The 11,174-nt window shown below is 41.7% G+C and overlaps 3 pseudogenes; 1 reads left to right on the top strand and 2 right to left on the bottom strand.

Annotated features, from left to right (window-relative positions):
* Positions 1 to 3,985: 3,985 nt before the first annotated feature.
* Positions 3,986 to 4,104, bottom strand: LOC134898130 (5S ribosomal RNA; annotated as a pseudogene).
* A 4,831-nt stretch (positions 4,105 to 8,935) lies between these two features.
* On the bottom strand, positions 8,936 to 9,054 carry LOC134898129 (5S ribosomal RNA; annotated as a pseudogene).
* An 872-nt stretch (positions 9,055 to 9,926) lies between these two features.
* On the top strand, positions 9,927 to 10,045 carry LOC134898128 (5S ribosomal RNA; annotated as a pseudogene).
* Positions 10,046 to 11,174: the final 1,129 nt, after the last annotated feature.

Raw genomic sequence — 11,174 nt, 5'->3', positions numbered from 1 at the left:
GAGATTTGTGCTTAGTAAATTCCCGAGATGACACTTTGAAGAAAAAACACCAAATCGGTCAAAATCGGGACCTTAGTAAATATACCCCATGCAGTCTATGCAACTGAAGGTCTGAGCAGTTTTGTGGTGCTCCCATCCCACACAATGCCCACAACCATCCCATTCGGTCACCACAACAATCCCACCTTGTTACAACATCCTTCTCACTCCATAAATCCATCTCATTTAGTATACACATTTAGCTCCCTCAAACATCTTGGTTAATTGCTAAAACTATAATACCACATCTACGGTCTATGCATCTACACTTACTTCCCCTATACACCCCCATGCTGCTCTGTCTTCCCCAATCCCTACTGCTGTGTTCTCCCATCTGTGCTAGTCTGTACTAACTTATCTGTACCATCTGTCTTTCCCCACTTGTGCCTTGTCTGTACCACCGTTTCCTTCTCTCTGTACTGCTCAGTGTTTCCCTCTTCAACATCACTCTGCCTCCTCCAATACATGGCACACTGTCTTCTCTCCCATCTGCACCAGTTTTATACCCATCCATGCCAGTGTTTTCAACCCATCTGCATCGTTGCCCCCATCCGCACCACTCTTTCTCCCTTCCCATACTTGCTGCTTAATCTACCACTCTTACCCCATTCATGTAGCTGACATCCTAAAGGTTTCATGGGTCACTATTGAGGGGGGGGGGGGGTGTTGCCCTATCCAACCCACCCAAGGACTAGGCCTAGCTGCCACACCCCAAGGGAAGGTAAAAATACTTATCCCCGCCGATGTTGGGACTGTATTCCCCTCATCCATGCTGCTCTGCCTTCCTCATATTGTGCCGTTTCTTTCCATCTGTACTGCTCTTACCCCTCCCACATCTGTGCTGCTCTTTCCCCCTCATCCACACGGCACTGTCCACCCATCCACACAGCTCTGTCTCCCCACCATCTATGCCACTGTCTTTCCCCCATCTGTTGCACTCTGTCTTACCTCCCCCCATCTGTGGGGGTAATTCAGAGTTCATCGTAGATGTGCTAAATTTAGCACATCTACGATCATTTACTCTGACATGTGGGGGGGGGGGGCGCACAGGGCTAGTTCACCCTGCATCTCAGGCCCTAACCCCCCCCCCCCACAGGTATAAAAGCATTGCACGGTGGCGATGCTTTTGTACCTGACAAGCAGCTCCCTGGCAGCACAGCTCCTGCGCTCTTGGCAGGGAGATAACCTTCGCAGCCCGCCCCCCAATGGTCCGGAAACACCTCCGTTGTGCAGACCATGCCCCGCCAACGGCATTCTAATGCCTTTGGCACGCCTCCCTCCTTCCCCGCAACCGCCTCTGCCTATCAATCGGGCAGGGTGATCACAGCCAGTGAGATGCTGATAACATTTTTAAATGTTTAATGAAAATGTTCGCATAACATCACTGTTCTGTGCAAAATGCAAAAATAATGTTATTTACCAAACAGAATTGTTATACTTTTAACTTTGGTCAAAATACTCGGCTGCCTTTGTGGATGATGCAGGGAGGGGGTAGGTGGCATCAGCCTGTGACTGAGGCTGGAGGCATGTGTGAATTGCATTGCGTGTACGTGTGAGGTACCGTGTGTATATATATATATATATATATATATATATATATATATATATATATGTGTTTGTCAGGTGCTATGTGTATATATGGGTGTTCTTCAGGTTGCCGACTGTCGGGAACCTGGCACACAGTATACCGGTGCCGGAATCCCGACAGCCGGCATACCGACACTTTTTCTCCGTCGTGGGGGTCCACGACTTCCCTGAAGGGAGAATAAATAGCGTGGCGCGCGTATCCCGCCACCGTGCCCACAGCGTGGCGAGCACAGCGAGCCCGCAAGGGGCTCATTTGCACTCAACACGCTGTCGGTATGCCGGCGGTCGGGCTTCTGGCGTCGGTATGCTGGTCACCGGGAGCCCGGCCGCCGGCATACCTTACCACACCCGTATATATATATATATCTGTGTGTGTCAGGTGCCGTGCATATATACATGTGTGTGTGTGTGTGTGTGTGTGTCAGGTGTCGCGCGTATATATGTGTGTGTGTGTCAGGTGCCACGCATATATGTGTGTGTGTCAGGTGCAGCGCGTATATATATGTGTGTGTGTGTCAGGTGCTGCGCATATATATGTGTGTGTGTGTGTCAGGTGCTGCGCATATATATGTGTGTGTGTGTCAGGTGCTGCGCGTATATATGTGTGTGTATCAGGTGCCGCGCGTATACATGTGTGTGTGTGTCAGGTGCCGTGCGTATATGTGTGTGTGTGTGTGTGTGTGTCAGGTGCCGCGTGTATATATGTGTGTGTGTGTGTCAGGTGCCGCACGTATATATGTGTTTGTCAAGTGCCACGCGTATATATGTGTGTGTCGGGTGCCGCGCATATAAATGTGTGTGTGTCAGGTGCCGCATGTATATATGTGTGTCAGGTGACACGTGTATATATATATATATATATAGAAAAAGGGGGGGAGGTGCAGCGCCACTTGCGAGATATATCTCAGTAAAAAGAATCAACCTTACAAAGAGGGATTACATATACCTAAAATTTACCATAGAAAACACACATAACCTTATTTAAAGGTGTCTGCCGGGCCCTAAGGATGCAGTGCCGGTACCACACTGCTAGATTTATGGAGAGTTGGAGAGATAGGGTTCGGCGCTCAGTGTTGTTAAAAAATGGTAAAAGGCACACAAATATCTAAAAGTTTAAAAGATTTATTTTTTAAAAATTTTTTTACATTTTTTTTAATATATGAGAGTAAAACAATGGTACTTAAAAACATATACGTATGGATCAAGTAAAATCAAGTAAAAAAAGGTCAAGTAAAAAAATTTTTTTTCCAAGTAAAAAAATGTTTTTGGAATACGTAAATTTTTTTACAAGGATAAGAGGATTAACTTAGCTTTAAGAAACAGCAGGGGATTGGTGCAGGAAACCCAACGCGTTTCGTCTCAAACAGACTTCTTCAAAGGGTAGGGACACAATGAGATTCCCTGTCTATTTATAGCCAGAGTACCTGGTGAAGGGGTTGTGACATCACTGTGGGTCACATGATGCAATTGTATATTGCAGGCTTTTAGAATGCTTTTAAGTGCAGATAAATTATAAAGGCTATTAAGTCAGAGCAGAGTCAATAGGTTTTAGGATCAAAACACAAGTTTTTTCGAGGCTAAAGTCATAAAAATCATTATAAAACGTTAATTTCTGTATAAGAGTGGCATTTCCGCCACACTTCCGGTGACGGATGCCGGACCTTCGTTACTTCCGCCCCACTTCCGGTCAATGATTGCGCATGCGCCAGCGGCGTCTCCCGGCTTTCAGTGTATTCACTGTGCTAGGTGTTCACGGCTCTCCTCAGCAGGCGTAAAAGTGTACAGGAGGGTTATGTCTCTACGGTCTTATGTGGCGGCGGCCATCTTTGCTGGGATTCCGTTCATTGGATTCCTACAGTGCGGCAGCCATCTTTTAGAAGCTCATTTTAGATCCGGATTGTTCTCAGTTATACCCGTGTCCATGGCAACCGAAATAGAAAGAGAATATATGGTAATATCTCTGCAACAGATATTATCTACACATTCAAAACGATTTCATTATATGTATGATCATCAGCAAAAAATCAGCAACAAATCTGAGAATAAATTGTGACATGTCCCGTTTTTAAGTAAATAAATAAATAAATAAAGTGCTAGTGCAATGTCGAAGGAGATGAATTATAAGATAACATAGGAGTGTAAGATGAGCAGAGTTATTTCTCTGAAATGATATCATATTATTACTATATTTATTAGAGGTGACTTAGGATTAATAGTGTGGAACGTGCAGAATTTTTGTGACTTTGTTACGTTGAATTACAAAAAGAAGGGGGGGGGAGGAAAGGGGAGGGGGGGGGAGAGAGGGGTTGTGAATTAGTAAACCTAATAAGTTGGTATTAGACTTTCACCATTCGTTAAGACATTACAGTACCCAATCTTCCCAGGTAGTCCCCTTCCCTGGTACTGATCAGGCCCAAACACTGCTTAGCTTCCAAGATCGGACGAGATTGGGCGTCCCAGTGTGGTTTGACTGTACGTGAAAAAAATTGGACATCACAATACCGCGTTATTTTATTTACTTTATTAAGGGCAGTGGATAACTAGGATGTGTAAAGTGAGGGAGGTAAAGAGGGGGCAGTGGATAACTGAATACTTTACGATACTGCACCTCATAAGAAAGGGGCAATTTCGTAACCCTCATTGAGGCCGACTGGATGTAGAGTCTGCAACTGGAAAATCCAATACATTTCACGTCTTGAAAGTTTGTTTCCTAGGTCTCCTCCTCTCTCGCCCAAGCATACGTGTTCAATTGCCTTAAAAGTAAGGTCCTCTGGATTGGAATTGTGTTCACATGCAAAATGTCGAGAAACTGCGTGGCTAACAACCTTGTTCTTGATATTCCTTATGTGTTCTTGAATCCGTATTTTGAGAGGTCTCTTCGTTTTTCCTACATATTTCATTTTGCAAGGGCACTCCAGGAGGTAAATCACGGATGATGTATTGCAGTTCATAAAGTTCTTTATGGCGTACTCCTTCTTTTCCTCTGTGTCGCTAAAAGTTTTTCTGTTCCGATGTAAAAACTTACATATATTGCACTTCCCACATTTATAAGACCCCATACATTTCAACATGCGGGTGTCCCGAGTGGATATTTCCTTCAGCATACTGGGTGCAATCAGGTCTTTAAGGTTTTTAGATTTTTTAAAAATCAGTTCTGGTTTGGGCGGTAAGATTTCTTTGAGCACTGGGTCCATTAGCAGAATTCCCCAATGAGATCTGAGGGAGTTTCTAATCACTTTTTCATGTTGACTGTACGTGGTGATGAAGGCGACTCTTTCCTTTATTTTTTCCTTGGTTTTGTATGTTAGAAGCTTTTCCCTATCCAAAGATCTAGTTTTTTCCAAGGCCTCGTCCAACAGGGCCTTCGGGTATTCTTTCTCTTCAAACCTCTTCCTGTATAACTCCAGTTGGTCTTCACAATCCTTGTTGTTTGTGCAGTTCCGTTTGATTCTTGAAAACTGGGAGGCCGGGATGTTATTCTTCCACCTTTCCAGGTGACTGCTTTGGTAATGCAGGTAACTGTTCATATCCACGTTTTTGATGAAATTCTTCGTGGTCACTTTTCCATTTTCTCCAGTTAAGATTAGGTCCAAGTACTCAATGGATCTATCATTTGTTGTTGAAGTGAAGGCTAGGTTCCAGTCATTATCTCCCAAAGTCTTTATAAATTCATTAAAAGCTTCAGGTGTGCCGTTCCAGATGATTAAAATGTCGTCAATATAACGTTTATAAAAGACCACATTTTCTTTAAAAGCACTTTTGGTGTAGACCTGTGTTCTCTCCCAACATCCCATAAAAAGATTTGCAAAACTCGGGGCAAAAATCGTCCCCATCGCTGTACCGCAGCATTGTAGATAAAACTGGTTTAAGAATTTAAAATAGTTATGGCTCAGGATAAAATGCATAATATCACATATAAAATTCTTGTGAATATTGGTCAAAGATGGATCGCTATCTAAAAATTCCCTGCATGCAGCTATACCTTTTGAATGTTCGATGCATGTGTAAAGGGATTGAACGTCCACTGTTGCCCAAATGTAATTATCCTTCCATTCAACTGTTTTCAATATGTTGAGTACTGATGTCGTATCTTTCAAGAAGGATGGGAGATCTTTCACGAAATTCTTCAGGAAGATATCGACATATTCCGATAAATTTGCAGTTAGTGAGCCTATACCTGCCACTATTGGACGGCCCGGAGGGTTGGTCAAAGATTTGTGTATTTTTGGCAGAAAGTAAAAGATGGGGGTAGTTGGATTAGACTGCATAAGATATTGGTATTCTTCTTTGGTTACCACATCATTTCTTAGTCCTTGTACAAGCAAAATTCTCAGTTCTTCTACAAAGGCTTCTTTTGGGTCGCTTTGAAGCATTGTGTATGATTTTGTTTCTCCCAGTAGCCTTAATGCCTCCTTTGTATACGCATCGTGGTCCATAATAACTAATCCACCCCCTTTGTCAGCCTGTTTTATAACCAGGTTATTACTTTTCTGGAGTCTCTTCAAGGCTTCACATTCATGATTTTTCATGTTCTTTTCCTTTATCGGTTTCAGTTCTGAGTCGCATAGATCTTTCTTTACCAGTTCGTAAAACATGCTGATATTATTACCCTTTGATTCCAGAGGGTAATATTTGGATGTCGGTTTTAAGCCGGATTTTGAATGGTCTACATAGTTGCTTATGATAGCATCTTCTTTCCTTATGAAGTGTCTTTTGAGAGTAAGTTTCCTTACAAACTTATTCAGGTCTATAAAAGTCTCAAATTTATTATATCCACTTGTTGGTGCGAATGATAGTCCTCTGCTTAATAGTGTTACCTCTGGCTTTGTTAGTGTATGTTTGGATAGGTTGAAGATACCTTTGCCTGTTGGTTCGTCTAGAGTAGATTCCTTCTTTTCTGTTCTCTTCCTCCTACCGCCCCGTTTGCCTCTTCTTCTAAAAACCTTTTCTTCATGGGTGATGCTTGTTTGCTGTCTTCTGTCACCATGTTTCTTACTGTGTCTTTTATTCGTGCTCCCGTTCTTACTGATAAAAAATCCTGATCACCTGTGGAATCCCTTCTTTGTAGAGCTGAAAATCTGTTGGTCGTTCTTATGTGTGGATTGGTTGGAGAGTCTGTACTCATATTGCTGGATATTCTTCCCCTACTGGGGACTGTTCTCCATTTGTATCTTCCTGTTCCATTGTGCTGATGATCTGGTCCTTTAAATCTGCTCCAATTCTTTGTTAAGCCTTTGTCATAGTCGTTCTTGTCCCGTATAAACTTTTTTTCTTTTCCTTTGATAACTTCCCCCTCGACATGTTCAAGTTTCTTGTTAAGGACTTTTTCGTTGATCACATAATCCTCCTTATCCTTAAAGATGAGCATTTCGGTTTCTTTTGCTTTAATCTCGTTCTCTAATTCCACCAGGACGTTCTTTTTCTTCCTGATGAGCAGTCTCATTAAGTCAATAGAGCATTTATGTAAAATGGAGTCCCACTCCTCTGTGAACTGTGTATCCGTATTCCCAAAGGTTGGTTGTTTCAAAAGTCTTAAACCTCTGGGTATCCTGTTGACTGTCACGTAATGTTCCAGACCCTTTATGTCCCACCACGTTTTTACTTCCTTAACGAGGAGTTTTTCAATTCCCCAAAATAGATCGTCTAAATCTCGTGTGGGTGTGGGATCATTAGCTGTTTTACTCTCATTAAAATTTTTTTGACATAAATCATTTCTTTTTGTTGTGCGATCATTATTTCCAAACATTCTAGTTTGATACTGGATATTATATTCACCAGGCTGCTATACCAATATACCAAAAAAATGTGTAGAGAAAAAGGGGGGGAGGTGCAGCGCCACTTGCGAGATATATCTCAGTAAAAAGAATCAACCTTACAAAGAGGGATTACATATACCTAAAATTTACCATAGAAAACACACATAACCTTATTTAAAGGTGTCTGCCGGGCCCTAAGGATGCAGTGCCGGTACCACACTGCTAGATTTATGGAGAGTTGGAGAGATAGGGTTCGGCGCTCAGTGTTGTTAAAAAATGGTAAAAGGCACACAAATATCTAAAAGTTTAAAAGATTTATTTTTAAAAAAAATTTTTAAAATTTTTTTTAATATATGAGAGTAAAACAAGGGTACTTAAAAACATATACGTATGGATCAAGTAAAATCAAGTAAAAAAAGGTCAAGTAAAAAAATTTTTTTTCCAAGTAAAAAAACGTTTTTGGAATACGTAAAATTTTTTACAAGGATAAGAGGATTAACTTAGCTTTAAGAAACAGCAGGGGATTGGTGCAGGAAACCCAACGCGTTTCGTCTCAAACAGACTTCTTCAAAGGGTAGGGACACAATGAGATTCCCTGTCTATTTATAGCCAGAGTACCTGGTGAAGGGGTTGTGACATCACTGTGGGTCACATGATGCAATTGTATATTGCAGGCTTTTAGAATGCTTTTAAGTGCAGATAAATTATAAAGGCTATTAAGTCAGAGCAGAGTCAATAGGTTTTAGGATCAAAACACAAGTTTTTTCGAGGCTAAAGTCATAAAAATCATTATAAAACGTTAATTTCTGTATAAGAGTGGCATTTCCGCCACACTTCCGGTGACGGATGCCGGACCTTCGTTACTTCCGCCCCACTTCCGGTCAATGATTGCGCATGCGCCAGCGGCGTCTCCCGGCTTTCAGTGTATTCACTGTGCTAGGTGTTCACGGCTCTCCTCAGCAGGCGTAAAAGTGTACAGGAGGGTTATGTCTCTACGGTCTTATGTGGCGGCGGCCATCTTTGCTGGGATTCCGTTCATTGGATTCCTACAGTGCGGCAGCCATCTTTTAGAAGCTCATTTTAGATCCGGATTGTTCTCAGTTATACCCGTGTCCATGGCAACCGAAATAGAAAGAGAATATATGGTAATATCTCTGCAACAGATATTATCTACACATTCAAAACGATTTCATTATATGTATGATCATCAGCAAAAAATCAGCAACAAATCTGAGAATAAATTGTGACATGTCCCGTTTTTAAGTAAATAAATAAATAAATAAAGTGCTAGTGCAATGTCGAAGGAGATGAATTATAAGATAACATAGGAGTGTAAGATGAGCAGAGTTATTTCTCTGAAATGATATCATATTATTACTATATTTATTAGAGGTGACTTAGGATTAATAGTGTGGAACGTGCAGAATTTTTGTGACTTTGTTACGTTGAATTACAAAAAGAAGGGGGGGGGAGGAAAGGGGAGGGGGGGGGAGAGAGGGGTTGTGAATTAGTAAACCTAATAAGTTGGTATTAGACTTTCACCATTCGTTAAGACATTACAGTACCCAATCTTCCCAGGTAGTCCCCTTCCCTGGTACTGATCAGGCCCAAACACTGCTTAGCTTCCAAGATCGGACGAGATTGGGCGTCCCAGTGTGGTTTGACTGTACGTGAAAAAAATTGGACATCACAATACCGCGTTATTTTATTTACTTTATTAAGGGCAGTGGATAACTAGGATGTGTAAAGTGAGGGAGGTAAAGAGGGGGCAGTGGATAACTGAATACTTTACGATACTGCACCTCATAAGAAAGGGGCAATTTCGTAACCCTCATTGAGGCCGACTGGATGTAGAGTCTGCAACTGGAAAATCCAATACATTTCACGTCTTGAAAGTTTGTTTCCTAGGTCTCCTCCTCTCTCGCCCAAGCATACGTGTTCAATTGCCTTAAAAGTAAGGTCCTCTGGATTGGAATTGTGTTCACATGCAAAATGTCGAGAAACTGCGTGGCTAACAACCTTGTTCTTGATATTCCTTATGTGTTCTTGAATCCGTATTTTGAGAGGTCTCTTCGTTTTTCCTACATATTTCATTTTGCAAGGGCACTCCAGGAGGTAAATCACGGATGATGTATTGCAGTTCATAAAGTTCTTTATGGCGTACTCCTTCTTTTCCTCTGTGTCGCTAAAAGTTTTTCTGTTCCGATGTAAAAACTTACATATATTGCACTTCCCACATTTATAAGACCCCATACATTTCAACATGCGGGTGTCCCGAGTGGATATTTCCTTCAAACTTTCAAGACGTGAAACAAACAAACTTTCAAGACGTGAAATGTATTGGATTTTCCAGTTGCAGACTCTACATCCAGTCGGCCTCAATGAGGGTTACGAAATTGCCCCTTTCTTATGAGGTGCAGTATCGTAAAGTATTCAGTTATCCACTGCCCCCTCTTTACCTCCCTCACTTTACACATCCTAGTTATCCACTGCCCTTAATAAAGTAAATAAAATAACGCGGTATTGTGATGTCCAATTTTTTTCACGTACAGTCAAACCACACTGGGACGCCCAATCTCGTCCGATCTTGGAAGCTAAGCAGTGTTTGGGCCTGATCAGTACCAGGGAAGGGGACTACCTGGGAAGATTGGGTACTGTAATGTCTTAACGAATGGTGAAAGTCTAATACCAACTTATTAGGTTTACTAATTCACAACCCCTCTCTCCCCCCCCCCTCCCCTTTCCTCCCCCCCCCCCTTCTTTTTGTAATTCAACGTAACAAAGTCACAAAAATTCTGCACGTTCCACACTATTAATCCTAAGTCACCTCTAATAAATATAGTAATAATATGATATCATTTCAGAGAAATAACTCTGCTCATCTTACACTCCTATGTTATCTTATAATTCATCTCCTTCGACATTGCACTAGCACTTTATTTATTTATTTATTTACTTAAAAACGGGACATGTCACAATTTATTCTCAGATTTGTTGCTGATTTTTTGCTGATGATCATACATATAATGAAATCGTTTTGAATGTGTAGATAATATCTGTTGCAGAGATATTACCATATATTCTCTTTCTATTTCGGTTGCCATGGACACGGGTATAACTGAGAACAATCCGGATCTAAAATGAGCTTCTAAAAGATGGCTGCCGCACTGTAGGAATCCAATGAACGGAATCCTAGCAAAGATGGCCGCCTCCACATAAGACCGTTGAGACATAACCCTCCTGTACACTTTTACGCCTGCTGAGGAGAGCCGTGAACACCTAGCACAGTGAATACACTGAAAGCCGGGAGACGCCGCTGGCGCATGCGCAATCATTGACCGGAAGTGGGGCGGAAGTAACGAAGGTCCGGCATCCGTCACCGGAAGTGTGGCGGAAATGCCACTCTTATACAGAAATTAACGTTTTATAATGATTTTTATGACTTTAGCCTCGAAAAAACTTGTGTTTTGATCCTAAAACCTATTGACTCTGCTCTGACTTAATAGCCTTTATAATTTATCTGCACTTAAAAGCATTCTAAAAGCCTGCAATATACAATTGCATCATGTGACCCACAGTGATGTCACAACCCCTTCACCAGGTACTCTGGCTATAAATAGACAGGGAATCTCATTGTGTCCCTACCCTTTGAAGAAGTCTGTTTGAGACGAAACGCGTTGGGTTTCCTGCACCAATCCCCTGCTGTTTCTTAAAGCTAAGTTAATCCTCTTATCCTTGTAAAAAATTTTACGTATTCCAAAAACATTTTTTTACTTGGAAAAAAAATTTTTT

Source organism: Pseudophryne corroboree, chromosome 3, assembly GCF_028390025.1.
Source record: "Pseudophryne corroboree isolate aPseCor3 chromosome 3, aPseCor3.hap2, whole genome shotgun sequence".
Lineage (NCBI taxonomy): Eukaryota > Metazoa > Chordata > Amphibia > Anura > Myobatrachidae > Pseudophryne > Pseudophryne corroboree.
Note: the sequence above shows the minus strand (reverse complement) of the source record. Positions and strands in the feature narration are given on the sequence as shown.